The following is a 12,631-nucleotide window of genomic DNA, read 5'->3' as shown; positions in this document are numbered from 1 at the left end:
TAAGGACCTTGTCCTTCCTGCCTCCTGGTGTCTTCCTAGTGACACTTAATAGACACAAAATAAATACTTGTTTAATGAAGGTATTCATAGTGGAACATGCAAACAAATTCTTTGCTATAATGTGAAGAAGCTCTAAAGCTATTCCATAGAATGAAACCTGCTGTAAGAAGAAGATCATTTGCCCTCTGATTTTCCTGCACTAGTAATCGACGGTGCTATGGGCTGCTTAGAAGGGAGCAGGTCAGAGGAGGATTTTGATAATCAGCCACTAAAGTGTTAAGGAACTGGGCAGCAAGGAGCATGCTTTATTTCCACATGATCTTCCTTCCTAGACCTTGCTGGGTGTACCTTCTCTGTCCTGGGTGTTCGTAAGCAAGCTTGAGTTGCCTTCTGTGGGACTGGGAATGCTTCTTCAGGTTCCTGATGGCTAAGACAGTAAGCTCTGAGCTGGGACCTGAATGGGGCTGCCTTCAGCAAGAAAGCATTTCACACACGAGAAAGCAAACTTTTTCGGTGGTTCTGTTGGGACAACAACGGTATTTTGTCCTGAATTCCTTTGACTTCCCACAAACTGAGCAAGCCAGGAATCCATTGACCCGTGGCCTTGAAACCAGTTCAGGTTTTTTGTTTTGTTTTGTCAAAGCACGACCTTTAAGTTAATTCAAACCCATGAATTTCATCCCTTTGAAGAAGTTTATTATGATTGTAATCTCCCACTGAACATCGAGGAGGCACTGACCACCCTTCATCCATGGCTTATCTAGCAGGCAGTGGAAGCCCAGGCTTAGTCAGTCAAGAAGAGGCACTAAAAGTTCTCTCTCATGAATTTATCTAGATTTTGCCATTTAAAAAATCTAGATATGGGCAACTTTAATTTTGGCTTGCATAAAATGTTCTTTTTCGGTAAGTACACATAGCAGGGGTGGGGTTATCGCTTCACTTCTTAGGGTGTCCAGAAGTCCTAGTCCAGCCAATGCCAGGAGTCATTTCATATACTCAGGGGTAGGTGTAAGTTCCAGAAAGTCCCACAGATAGCAAAAATTCCTATTAAAAATTCACTTGCAATTACATGACGGTGGGCCGTGTTTTATGTTTGCTGGTATGCTTTGATAGAGATCACTTCTGCTAAAAAGGTTCCCATCCACTGTGTATTGGCACATTAATTTTAAACAGCAAAGCAAAACAAACACAACAACCAAAATAGCCCCGGAGTACTGTCAGAGAATCTGGGCCTATTGCCTTGGGAAAATATGCATGTGTACTGTTTGATTTGGACTTTCCTTTCCCCTCTGTTGTCCTTGCACACTGGGGGCAGGCTGAGTCATTTCCTTTGTCTTGCAGCTAGGAGTTTCTGAAAGTGTCCCTGGCCAGCTATGTCTGTTATGCTCACAAGGAAAGTTGCAGCTTCAGGGCTTCTGAAGGGCAGCCAGTTTTGCTTGTGACAAAGGGGCACCCCTGCAGGGGTGCTAGATATTTCATTGCACCTTTTGCCACCGCTGTGAAAACCAAGTGTTTAGACATCAGGGATGAGGGTGAGCCTTTGTCAAGTATAGGGTTAACCACAACATCCCTCCTTTCAGCAGGAGGTTATGTCTCTGTCACTGAACAATGGACGTGGAATCTGGTTGCAATATCCACACTTCTGGAACTTTCCATGTTTTCCAAAGGTTGTGATGACTATGAAAATGGTTTAGGGTGCATTTGCTCTACATTCCTTCTCTCTGACAAGATGTGCTATTGATGGGTTTTGTTAATTAGTGGCTTGTTTTTGTTTGTTTCCACTAGCCCCAAATGGCATATTGGGCTACTGGAATAGCCTGTATTCTCATATTTGCATTTTTAACCTAAGGCACGTAACATGTGCTTGTGGGCCTGGAGAAGTCATTTCAAGTACAGTGGGAATAGCATTCTAAGGGAAAAAGCAGGGCAACTTCTAAAATAACCAACCAGCTGCTATCTTCCCTAGGATGGCAAATTCAGAAGCAGGTATTTAAAAGAAAAAGGTATATTTAAAACAAAGAGGTATATTTAAAACAAAGAGGTTTCTTTAGTATCTTGTATTATGATTCTTGAAGTTAATCCTTCCCAAACCCTTCCTAGTTAATGCCTTAATGTCTTACACTCAAAGAAGAAAGTCGATCTCGATCCATAGGTAAGTTACAGGACTATGAGTTTCTCAGTAGCCATATTTGTGTCTGGTTTGCATTTTGATTAGCAGTCTCTTGGTGAACACTTGTGGCACCAAGCCAGACACTGGGTGGGTTGTGCCAGTGCAGCCAAGTTTTAGAGCTAGAAGGCACTTCCTGGTCTGATTACTCTGTCTGCAGATGCAGCAGTTGAACCCCTGTGAGGTTTAATGCAGATTCACACTGACTCCGGATTCCTATTATGGTATCCTGGATTAAACAGGAGGAACTGCTATGTTGTGGCCACTGCTTAATAAACCCAAGAATCCTCCTATTAAACCCAAGTGTCATCTAAAAGCAAGGGATTAAATGACTATAAAGAAAGCTCTGTCTTCTTGGTACTGAAAACATTTTTCACTTTTGAGGCCAGTATACCACACTGTTGACTTTTCGCTTTTGCAAGAGCTATTTTGGTGATGTGAACTGGGCAAAATCCAAGTTTTCAGCTGCGTCTGTGGCCACAGTGGGTAAGGCAAGGTGCCGAATGCCCGGGACCACTGAAGGACCCAGGAAAGCGTCCTCCCGTGTGGTGCTGTCATGGTTAGTGGGGGCCACAGCCATCCCATTATTCAGACAGGAAGTAGAGCTTCTGTCATCTGATTGACAGCCCCAAGCCCACGGGTGAGTCTGGCTCCAGCCCTTATCCAGCTGGATAATCACAGCCACCTTTGTATAGCTCTTAGATCCTGGTTGAGAATTATCTTGGGCTTTCTTGAGAATAGAGATAAACCTGACATTCCTGCTATTCTCTCCTATTCCAGTTCCAGACCAACTTGGAGCTGTTTCTCTTTCTGTTTGGATTCCAAATCTTGCTGTGTGGGTGTTGGTGATGTGTGGGTGTTGGCAATATGTGGGTGTTGGCAATATGTGGGTGTTGGTGATGTTGGGGTGCCCAGAGACTGTTTTCTACTCTCCAGGCATTAGTTGCAGGTGGTCCTTTAAACTCTGGTCTCTTACTACCTGGCTAGGGACCTGGGCTCTGTCCTTCCTATGTAAATAGGAGCGAATGATCTCAAGGTCTCTGCTGCCTCCGGCTCTTCGGTCTCTGCACGGCATTTTACTGACATGGTAATAACATCTAGTGGGGGATGCAGGCTTTTCTGACCACTCTGCCTTTTCCATACCATTCCTGTTCTAGGGAAGCCAATTCTTGGTGTTGCCTTTGAAATTTCTCCAGAATCACAGTAACCTTTAGTCTTGTGTTTCTAAGAAATAATTTAATCCTCTAAATAAAAATAGGAAAAATTTATCTAAGAGGCGTCCTCATTTATATTACTCAAGACTACAGAATAATGGTTTATCGCTTGCTACATTTTTTTTTTTAATAGGAGATGGTGAACTTTAATACTTTCTATATGGTGTGTTTCTTTGTGCCCTTATTAGCTCTCAGTTTCTAAGAGTTTTGACCCAAGCTATACATGTGTGGATATGGTTTTTAGCCTGGATAGAATGGTTTTCATTTCCCACAACTTGGTAAGGCCGAATGAATTTAGGCTTGAGTATGAGTGTCAAGTTGCAAGAAAAAACATGAGCAATGCAAATTCTCACACTGAAGAGTCAAGGCTTTCAAGTCTTTGGATGGAATAAAAGAAAACAGAAATGGGGGTGCAGAGCAACTGAAAACAGCAGGTGCATAGGAATTAAATAAGAACAGAGACGGCAAGAGGAAATGTAGTCAGGAAATGCCGGGTCTCGTGCTGTTGGCCATAAGAACAAAGCTTCTCTGATTCAAAATGTTCAAAAGCTTGTAAAACGAGTGGTCAGTGGTCGGTTACAAATCAAGTCAATCACTGCTAATAGGTATGGGCTTGCTTTCTTTTTCTTTTCTTTTGTACTGGGGATTGAACTCAGGGGTGTTTAACCAGTGAGCCACACCCCCAGCCTCTTTTACATATTTTATTTAGAGACAGGGTCTCGCTGAGTGGCTAAGTGCCTTGCTAAGTTGCTGAGGCTGGCTTTGAACTCTCTGGATCCTCCTGCCTCAGCCTCCCAAGCTGTTGGGATTATAGGCGTGCACCATGGCACCCAGCTAGTGTGGGCTTTCTTTATGATCTATGAAAAATATTCTAAAATTAGGCTGTGGTCATGGTTACATAATGCTGTTCAATATGTTGACTGTCTATAATGTGCCAGATACAAGGCTACGTGCTTTACATATGTTATAGTATTTAGCTCATAAGACAGTCCTTGAGGCCCTTGCTATTTTTTTCCTATAGGCAACTGGGGCTCAGAGGGGTTGAGAACTTTGCTTGAGGCAAGCCTGATGGTGGCTGGTGGAGCTCAGACACAAAGCCTGCTTCTGTAACCAGGTACCGCACTCCAGGTGCAGGACTCAGGTGGGTCTTACTAACTTGATAGTCACACAGTAACTTGGCAATCGCACCCTAAGTTGGCAATTGCACACTAACTTGGTAATCACACACACTAATTGTGTGGTCCTGGGTAGGAAACCTCACACCTTTCACCTATTATTGACAAGGTGAGACATGAATATCAAGGTTCTTGATGGGTTCATCTGGCTGTGATGCTCTCCTAAAGCCATTTCTTTTCTTTATATTTTTTTAAAAAATTTCTGCATGATAGTTTCATAGACAGTTTCAGAACAAGAAATAGAAATTAGCAATGATACATGTTGTTTTGTGTTTCTAAATGATAGAAACGTCATTAATATTTCTCAAAAACAGTTCAACTTTGGAGATCAGCAGGCTTCTTGATTTTTGCTTCTCTCATAAAACAAGGAAACAAGAATATAATTTTAACCAGAAGAAAATGCTTTTGTTTTAGATTTATAAGTGTGTGGAATTCAGAAGTTGTTTCAAAAGCAGGAGGGTAGCAAATGCCTTTGAAATTAAGCATATTATTCCCCAATGCCTGATTTTAATTTCCAATTATCTACTCCAAATGTTTAGGAAAAAAAGTATTGTTAGGTAATAATATAGTGGTTGGCAGAGCTACACATGGGTGCCGGTTATTTTTCTAGTGCCAAGAATGCTAGCTATTAAGAAGTTACTGCAACATAGGAATTCAATCCCAATATTTTAAATATTGTAAAAGTAGTACTGTTAGAGTCTGTAAACAAGTCTGGATGGCGCCTGGCAAAATGCCAGAGGGAGTGGTTTGTAAAGTAACAAAAGCGAGCCATTAAGTGTGGAGATTCCTGATTGGTTGACTGCTGTATCTAGTTTATGCTAATTAAGATAAGCTGTGCAAAATGTATAAATACCTCTGTTATCCTACAATAAAGGGCTCCTATTCCTGCAGCATCAACGTACACAAGTTATTCGTCACCCCCCCCCCCCCCCCCCCCCCCCCCCCCCGGTTATTTTGCCCAGCCAGCCGGGCTGCGGCAGATGGTGGCCCGTTAGGGGGAGCCCCGGGACACTCGGGGGTAAGTGACGAAAAAAGCTGCCCGTCCATAGATAGGACGGGAGCAATCTGCTCGTCCCTAGGCAGATAGGGCGAAAGGAAAAATGGCCATTTCGAGAAAATGAGAAGATTGATGCAGTATGTTTGTGTCTTGTTTTGTCTTGAAATGTTGTATTGTCTTTGTGATGAAAATATGGAAGGGGTGAGAAGTAAATTGATAAAGGAAAGAGGCACCCCAGTGGAACCAAGAATAGTTAGAGCATGTGTTGATAAAAGCCCAGAAAGTCTAGTCAAAAAGAAAAAGAAAGTTCAGAAGAAGAAGGATTATCAAGAAAAAAGTTGCAGCAAAAGGCTATTACTGATTACTTTTCCTTACCGGAGGGTGCGTGAATCGGAATCTGGGCAGCGGTTGCCACGTGCGCGAGCCGATCATGGCGCAGCAAGAATTTTTCAAGCGGCAGTTGCCGGCTCTTCCCCGCCCCCCTGCCCTGGGGAGCGAATCGCCACTGTGAGCCCAAATCTAGACCTGACCTGGAGGCACAGTCTCGAAGGCTTTTGCTCCCTGTGCCCAGAAGCAGTTTGAGTCTGGGACTCTCCCCAGGGCCATCTGGGGCTGCCCAGGATGCTACAGCTGGCAGAAGACGCTACTGGCATCCCTGAAGTTTGATCATTTCCAAGGTCAGTAACTACACTGGGTCTCCCACACCTGGAGGCTGATGAGTAATGAGCACTAGTAAGGCTTATTTCAAATGTAAAAAACCTTGAAATAATGTACTAAATTGTTCAGAAGGTTGTTTTCTTAGTGAAATGCTACAGGATTTTCTTTAGCCAACCAGAGTTCCTGCCTTCAACCCAGTGCCAGTGAAAACAAAGGTGGAAGAATTTCCAGTGTTGCTGAGAACTGAAAGAAACTTCGGCTGAAAAACGGACGAGACTTGGGAGCTGTTGCTGTTTCTGCTGCTACAACTTAAGCTAGCTGCCTGCAGAACTTACCTGGACTGTGATTTACCTGGACTGTGAGTTAATCTATTGAGACACTGCTTTACCTGGACTGAGACAACAAACTGTAATCTACAACAAATTGTAACTCGATACCTTTGCTAATGGTGTCATTGCTGGTATAATTTTTCCAAGGGCTTCTTGCATGGAGCCATCAATTGGATTAATATTGTAACATTTTGTATCCTCCCTTTCTGTTTCTAGCAGGTTATTTATGGTGTTTCTGTAAAAAACACTATGGTCGTTATTTAAATTAAACAAAAGGGGGATATGTTAGAGTCTGTAAACAAGTCTGGATGGCGCCTGGCAAAATGCCAGAGGGAGTGGTTTGTAAAGTAACAAAAGCGAGCCATTAAGTGTGGAGATTCCTGATTGGTTGACTGCTGTATCTAGTTTATGCCAATTAAGATAAGCTGTGCAAAATGTATAAATACCTCTGTTATCCTACAATAAAGGGCTCTCATTCCTGCTGTATCAAGGTACACAAGTCATTCGTCACCCCCCCCCCCCTTATTCTGCTGTAGCCGGATTGTGGCATAGTACCTGTTTCTTTATAACTATCAGTGTGTTAGTAGAATACATTATAATGCAGAATTTGATCTACGGAGGAAAAAATATGCAAAATTTCTCCTTTTTCAGGAAGTGCTATTTTTAAAAACTTTAAATTTATTTTAAGTTCTATATAAAAACATAAAGATTGTACATATTAATGTGTGTGGGGGGTTACTACCTGGCTAGAAGCCCGGGCTCTGTCCTTCCTATGTAAATAGGAGTGAATGATCTCAAGGTCTCTTCTGCCTCGGGCTCTGTGGTGTTTGGATACATGTATACATTGTGTAAAGTTTAAATCAAGTTAAACATATATTTATCTCCTTAAACACTTAGCTTTTTGTGTGTATGTGTGGTAAGAACATTCAAGCTCCTTACTTCCAGCTTCATGAAATATACAGCACATAATTGTTACCTACAGTCAGCCTGCTATGCAATAATAGGACACCAGCACTTCTCACTCCTCACTGAAATCGGTACCCGTGGGTCAGCTGATCCTCATCTCCCCTCCCGCTCCTTTCACCACGATTTGACCCTCAACTTCTATGGGATCGACTTTTTAATATTCTGCCTAGGAGTGAGGTAACGGGTCCTTGTCTTTCTGTGCCTGGCTTGCTTCACTTAGCATTCTGATCTCTGGTTCCATCCAGCCCATTGCAAATAACAGAAATTCATTCTTTTTTTAAAAGCTGTTCCTGAAAAGCTCCCTGACCCCATACCCAGTGGACACGGAGGCCATTTTCAGTACCAGGAACACTTGCTGTCTCTTTATTCAGTGGCAAAGTGTTTAAAGAACAGAGCAAAAAATGTTTCATAATTGGACTAATTAGTTCATTGTCAAAATTAAGCATTTAAAAAGGGCAGCAGTTAGGTGAAAGTCTTGATTTTTATGTAGCTATAAACAGCATTAGCTGGGTTAAAAAAAAAAAAAAACAACTTCAAAACAACACATTATTGTCTTTTTTTTTTTTTTTTTTAATTTTATTGCTGTGCTGAGAGTCGAACCCAGAGCCTCATGCATGCCAGGCAAGCATCTTACACCGAGCCACATTCCCAGCCCCAAAACAGTATTTTAAAATTCATTTTATTTCTCATGTGTGTATTATATGTTTGCATTTCCATGTTAGTCAACCTTTTGTCCCCATGACCAAAATACCTGACAAGAACAAGTTAGAGGAGGAAAGATGTATTTCTGCTCACGGTTTGAGAGGCTCAGTCCATGATCAGCGGACTCCACTGCTCTGAGCCTGGGTGTGGAGGGAGAAGGCTGCCAGCTCACGGAAGCTGGGAAGAGAGAAGCACAGAGCAAAAAGCCGGGAAAATACAACTGCAGCCGGCACGCCTCCCGCGACCCTGCCCCGCCTACCTGCGGTCACCACCCAGAGTCCACTCAATCCTCAGTCCATCCATGGATTCCCCCACAGAAGTAATGCGGCTCTCTAACCCAGTCAGCTCACCTCTGCTCATTCCTGCATCAGCGGGCGGGAGGGACACCTCATATCTGAACAGTAACACTTTCCAAGTATCTTTGAATATTTTTCTGCATAAGTCAAATGCCACATGTTCTAAATTAAACAACAAAAACAACAAAACAAAACAAACAAACAAAAAAACTCCCCGTTTGACATCTCCTTTCCACCTTCAGCTTTCCAACAGCTGCTATAAAAATTCTGAATGGAAGGAAATTCAGTTGACCTGGCATGGACACGTTTTTGTGATGCTGAAGATCAAGAATGCTGTACTTTATCTTAGATGGGTGGATATGAGGATTATAGAATTGCTATAACTTGAAATTGCTATAACTTTGAAACAATAATAATGAATCCACAGATGTAGAAGTTGTAGTCAATCAGGATTTAAGCAGATTTGCATAAAGAGTTTTTACATTAAATATTTGTTTATACATTACATAAACATATTACATATTTATACATTATGCATACTGTTATATACTAGTATATACTATAATGTATACAATGATATAGATACAGATGGAATTAGGTATGGATATAGGTAGATAAGAAATATGTATTTTGTATGCATTTTTGTTACTGTTATCAATACCAAAGAGCTGGGTACAGTGGCACACGCCTATGATCCCAGCAGCTCGGGAGGCTGAGGCAGGAGGATTGAGAGTTCAAAGCCAGCCTCAGCAAAAGCAAGGTGCTAAGCAACTCAGTGAGACCCTGTCTCTAAATAAAATACAAAAAATAGGGCTGGGGATGTGGCTCAGTGGTCAAGTGGCCCTGAGTTAATTCCTGGTACCAAAAAAAAAAAAAAAAAAACCAAAACCAAGAAAAATTTAAATCACTGGGAATAAAAACAAATGTGATTCATTTAGGAACCGACTGAGATGAATTTGACTCATGTTGTGATCACATATGGCCGATGACCCAGTGATGCTCAACAGCGTTGCATAGCCAGCAGCCCCTTGCTCCTTCCACCAGGCCACCAGCACACGCACACCCTCGCAGCTCTCCAGCTCTGGGGGTGGTGGATCCGCTTCCCAGCAGATCCCACCTACACTGGGGCGAGACCCCACCTACACTGCTCCTCTTTTTTCCTTTCTCCGTTGCTTATTTCTTTCTCTTTACGTGGCTTTCTGTTCTGTCCATAATCTTGGATAAAGAGAAATTAAAAGGAAGAGAAGGGGAAAGGGGAGAGTTGAGTTGCAGAAGCATCTTAGGAACGCCTATTTTCTGTCAGAGGAAGATGAAGGACACTGAGAGCAGGAAAGAGTAGAAAGGAAGAGATGGACTGTACTGAGAGGGAAGGACGGAAGACAAGAAGAGGAGGTATCTGTCATCGCATATTTTATATTAAACATTGTACACGAGAGAACTTTCCCAGCCCATCACAGTTTATGTGTCCTGACTCAGGGGACAGGAACTTCTTTGGTGCTGCCTGAGTGGAATGTTATTTCAGAACTAATTCCCCATTGAAGGGAGGCGTAGCCTCTCACTGCCCTTTCCTGGCTGTCTGAGGGAGCGACTTCTGCAATAGATACTGAAACTCCCCTGGCCCTCCCAGGCCACTGTGATGAGCATCTGCTATTTACCTGATGTATTCGTCTGTTTTTCAGAACTCTAAGGAAATACCTGATGCAGGGCAACTTTTTAAGTAAAAGAGGTGATTTAACTCCCAGTTCTGGAGATTCAAGGGCATGATGGCAGCATCAGCTGGGCTCTAGTGAGGCCTCATGGAAGATGGCAGGAGCCTCACACAAGTGAGACAAGATCACACCTGGAAATAGGAAGTCAGAAAGTCTCTCTTACCTGCACAGCTGAAAATTATGGGAGATCCTTAAAGTTCATTTTCACCTGGTATTATGCCAAGTTGACAGGTGACATTGTAACAATCGGTCCACGGGCTAAATAGTCAAGTGAAAGCAGATTAGTAAAATTATCTTTGTTCAAACCTGTGCAGGCAAGGTGACCTTGAGAACCATTGGTTGCCACTGTGATTATTGAGAGTTTGTGAATCAACCATCAGTTGAGATAATTATATGACAGAGCTTATGCAAAGCAATGTGTCCCAATTGTCATTTGTGGCCAGAGGAAACACTTCTCATAAAGAACTCTTGATACTGAACTTTGGAATGGCTCCGGAGCTCTTACCACATCCTGTTGGCCTGTCTGTATTCTCGGGTGGTTTCCCTCTCCACATCTTGATAGGCTTAGGAACTTCCCCTGGGCCATGATTTCAAAGAAGAGTTTTTCTTCTATCTAGCCTGAGGTTTCTCTTCGCTCGGGCTCTCATTTTTGTGAAGCACGGGGACACAGTGACTTCAGACTGATCCTCTATCTGAGGCATGTAATGTGTTTTCTGATAATTCCCTGAGTTCCAGCAGGGATGCTGCTCTGCCAGAATTATTTGGCAGGAATCCACCGAAGAATTACTTTCAGCTTTGTTTGCGGTTATTGGATTCAATTGGAATTTCCTGCATCTTCAGGCGATTCAGAGCTTCTCCTGGAGGGACTGAGTGCCAGGTGTGTTTCTGCCTGTAAATGCAGCAAGAAGTCTGGACATGGCGTGGAGAAGGTGCTCAGGGCCCTTCCGATCACCTTGCCAGGGGCCTTGCAGTTTGTTATCAAGCACTGACTCCGTGAAAAGACCCAAGGCAAGGAGCGCATTGCTGCCTTCTGGCTCCAACGTAGGGGAGCATCTTGCAGGAGAGGGAAGCAAGGGTCCTGTGAGCAGGACCAGCCCTGTGCTCCGGGCAGGTGGAGAGATTCATTCCGGCTGGGCATCTGGAAAGGAGTCCTGGCCTGGACTTGCAAGGATGAGGAAGACTTTAGGTGAGCAGTGAGGGAAGCTCAGGCGAAAGAGTCAGGAGGGAGGGCCCTACCTGGGTTTAGCAGAGAGAACTCGTGTCCAGAGAACCCTCTCACTCTCAAGCAGAGAGGATTGATTGGTCACTCTATGCATGAAGACATGGCCCTGGTCTCCAGTGGCCAGCTGGCAGCCCTCCCTCTATTTGGGAAGGCTGGCAAAGATGTAGGGAAGCCATTATTATTATTATTATTATTATTATTATTATTATTATTATTATTATCATTTTAAATGAGTGATTCTAACTTAGCTCTCTATCCTGTGAGACCCCCAAATTCCCCAGTTACTGGGAATTCAGTGTGAATGAGGGGCTCACATCTCTGGAAGGGCCCCATACACCTGAGCAGGTTTGGTTGTGTTTCCCTGAGTGTAAACACATGGTGCAAGTGGCCCTCAAACTAATGCAGCGATGAGGAGTCTGTGGTTGTGATCATCTTTTCTGGGCTCTAGTCTCTCTTTTGATAAGGAGAAACTATCTCCTCTGCTGGACTTCTAATGTTTTTTTTTTTAGACATGTGCGCAGACCTTGTGACTTTTGAAACTTAACATGTGCTTAGAGGAAATGTTAGGAGATGCCCTAGTCTTTACACATCTTTGACTCTAAGATACATTTGGTTTGTTCTGACTTTTCCTTGTTATAAAAATGTATTTACAGATTAACTTATTTATATTTTTCCCCCAAAGGACCAAAGATACTTGTCATTTACAAACCTTAGTGACAGTGAGAATCAAATATAAGAATATCAAATTTCAATTGTGGATTCACTCAATAATGTTCAATAAATTCTCCCTGATATACCAAAGATCCCCTGAGCAGAAGGAGCTAGCCATCACGGATGCTTCTGAGTCTTTGCCACACGAAGCCAGCAGGCCTAATCCTGGAGCACAGCTCCTCAAACTTGTTCTCACCTCTCTCTCTCTCGCTCCAAGTACCTTGGCAGCTTCAGTGTGGGCTGAGGTTGAATTCCCCTCAGTTGCAATCTGAGGTTATGTAGCCACAGTCAAATTCCTAAAGAAACAGACAGTGTCCCATGAGAAGCATCTGTCCAAATTATTCTCTCTCCGGTGACCACTGTTGAGACTAGGTTTAGAGAAACCATAGATTACTGCTTCACATCAATTCCAGCTTCAGCTTCAGAAACAATGAAGCACTGGGCCTTTGACCAATAAGGCCAGGCATGTACGGGATAGGATACTGC

The sequence above is a fragment of the Callospermophilus lateralis genome, chromosome 9 (genome assembly GCF_048772815.1).
Source record: "Callospermophilus lateralis isolate mCalLat2 chromosome 9, mCalLat2.hap1, whole genome shotgun sequence".
In the NCBI taxonomy this organism is placed as follows: Eukaryota; Metazoa; Chordata; class Mammalia; order Rodentia; family Sciuridae; genus Callospermophilus; species Callospermophilus lateralis.
Note: the sequence above shows the minus strand (reverse complement) of the source record.